The sequence below is a fragment of the Orycteropus afer genome, unplaced genomic scaffold (assembly GCF_000298275.1).
Source record: "Orycteropus afer afer isolate SDZICR_OR568_19922 unplaced genomic scaffold, OryAfe1.0 scaffold00001, whole genome shotgun sequence".
NCBI classification, from domain to species: Eukaryota; Metazoa; Chordata; class Mammalia; order Tubulidentata; family Orycteropodidae; genus Orycteropus; species Orycteropus afer.
The window spans coordinates 36,557,594-36,560,775 of record NW_006921588.1 but is presented as its reverse complement, the minus strand read 5'-3'; positions in this window follow the sequence as shown (position 1 = coordinate 36,560,775).

The following is a 3,182-nucleotide window of genomic DNA, read 5'->3' as shown; positions in this document are numbered from 1 at the left end:
AAAAGATACATTGTTGTTGTTGTTATTTGCCGTCGAGTCAGCCCCAACTCATAGCGACCCCTCCTTGGGTTTCCTTCCTTCCGAGGAGTGGCTGGTGGTTTTGAACCACCAGCCTTCTGGTTAGCAGTCAAGTGCCTTAGCCACTATGCTACCAGAGCTACATATAAAATGTTTTAACTTAAAACATACATCTATATTTGTAAGTGTATTAAACCCTTCATAAATATTCTGTTGTAGTGCTAAGGTCTTTCATTTTGAGTATAAGTTAGCTAATGAGAGTTCTGAAACATCTTCCCTGCACTTGTACATATGCACTTGTACATATAAATGAACATTTTTAGTACCACACTAAAAATGTACGGTCTTAAGGTTTTAAATTTTGCTTTCTTTAAAATGAACTGTGAAACAATTGAATATAGAAATCTGAGAAGCCTGACTTTTTTCTAGTCTTCCCAAAGCATTCAACTTTTTTCTCAAAAATAGAAGTTTCTTACTTTTTGTACTTATGTTTTGATGTTTATATGATATTTAATTAGACTGTATATCAACAGTAAGGTCAATTTTCTGGTAATATAGAGACTCAAAGAAAGCTTATCATCATCGGTCGCAGTTGTAATCAATTTTAGTGTATTATTTTCTCTTGTAGTTAACTGTGTAATCACATCTCAGTATTTAATGAGCTTGCCCATTAGGTTGACCCTAGCATGTCAGGTGGTATAGCTTACCAATCAGGAGTCCTTGGGACTTGGTCTTCTAGAATGGTGACATGCCAGTCCTTGTACAGTTATTAGATCATTTGTCACAGCAGATGAACAAAACCCTTTGTTGTCAAATCGATTCAGACTCACAGTGACCCTACAGGACAGAGTAGAACTAGGACTGCCCCATAGGGTTTCCAAGCCTGTAATCTTTACAGAAGCATACTGCCACATCTTTCTCCCCCAGAGCAATTCGTGGGTTTGAACAGCTTACCTTCCAGTTAGCAGCCAAACACTTAACTACTGCTTCACCTTCCAAATAGAGCAAATGCTCTACAATTTCACACTTGAGTTCATGTAAATCTCTTAGCCAGGCTCCATAAATATCTCCCTGTAAGCATTGTTCCAAGACTCAGGCTTTTAAAAGACACTATCCGTCCCAAATTGCCAATCCTTAATGAAATTATTTGTATAGCCTGAGGCTCCCAAATCATGTAAAAACATCATTCCCTTTGAATGGATTTAACTCAGCCATAATAAAATCAACTTAATTTAAATAGATTTTGATTGAATCATGACATTACAACACATGACTGATATACTCAAGTTTACTTTTTATAAAACATGCTTTACTTAAGTTCATTTATAAAATATGTTTGAGGGTTTTTTTTTTTGGAAACATAACAAATTGTAGGAGCAATATTTGCTTCTGGATGTTCATGTCTAGAGTAACAAATTGAGAAACAGAAACTTGTACATATAAATGAACAATAGTGCATATTTCATAATACATATTATTTTTAGTTACAGTAATAGAGAAATACCTTTACATTAAAGAAATATCAAATATGAATGTGAATTGTCATCTGCATCATAAAATATAACAATATTTATGTTATATATATTATTTCAAAATTTTTTGTCTTTCTACTCCATGAGACACATACATGTTCAAGAGCAATGCCTTACTTTTGACAAAAATTTGGACAAACAGTGTTATTTGAATTGAAGTAAAAGTTGTCATAGTAATCTATTAAAGAATGTAGGTTTTTTAATTCAAGTCCAAAGTAACAAACAATGAGATGATTAGGCCAATTTAAAGAAAAAAAAAAAGGTTTCTTTTGTACAACTGAGGATCTGCCAGGTTTAAAACATGAAGCCAGTCGTATTTCTACTTCTGGAATAAGAATATAAGAAATCTACATATAAATTGATCAAAAAGAATATTAGTTCTCCTAATTAAGCATCATATTTGTTTTTAAATGACTATCAGATGTCTAAGGAAAGTTATCAGAAATTAGTATAAAATCTTTTAAATATCTAATATAGAATCTTTCCAGTACTCATTTTTTTTAAGGCCATTACTATCAAATGTTTTTCTTAAATATCTGATGGCTCTACAAACAATAGGTGCTTAGAAATCCATTATATAAAATTCATGTTTCCTTCACCAATTATCAATTATATATATTCTCTAAGAGAGAAAAAAAAACTTAATCAAATTGATTAAAATAGCATTTAGAACTTTTAAAATTATATTTCCAGATATTTAAAAATAAGGCTTTCTGGATGGAAAAAAAAAGCATTACCAAGACCAATCTAAAATAGAATCAATAACATAAAACTCAGATTTAAATGAGTCAAGTGTTCTATATTTGAAATATAATTTCACAATCATTCAAGATTAGTGAATTATGATAAAGAAAAAAAGACAGAAGGAAAGAAAAAAAACATGTTTTCAACAGATAGTAATTTATAAAGCTTTTTTTTTTTTTTAAAAAATGCTTTTGTAAAACACATTATAGTCATTTAAGAAAAGCTATTTAAGGAAGACTTAAGTGCTTCAAGTGGAGTTGGCTTCAGAGTAAAAAATATCCCAAAATTTCCAAGAAATTGAAGAGTTTAAAAATATTCCTCTTCTTATTCAGTTAATTTCATGTTTAAGGAAACACTTAATAGACAAACAAAAGGCAAAGCAGTTTACCTAAATTTTTAAATAATAAATTCCAGATCTATAAAAATTTCCCAGATTGTGCACAAAGGTCAATGTTTGACCTTAACTGATCTATTTCTGTGTAATTAAGAAAATACAGTATCAAATCTTTCTCCCTCTCCCAAAAAACTAGAGGAAATATTTTAAATTGTATTTGAATGTAACTATGTATATTCTTAAACATACAGAACACAAAAACATCACTTTACTCCGCAAATAATTTTCTTCATGCTGTAAACATCTGTTTTCCTACACCTGGACATTTCAAAATAGTCTTTGGTATTACTAATTATTGTGCTTTGAAACAGAAACTTAAAGTGTTTCTGTAGCAGTGCTATGTAGACAATTTAAGATATAAATAAGAAAAATGCACTTGGAATAAGTTATAATTAGCTGCTTTTGCATGATCTTCAAAAACTACAGTGTATGCCTAGTCACAGTTTTATGAGAAAAAATACCTCCTTTTTTAACTCCTTAATTTTAAGGAACAC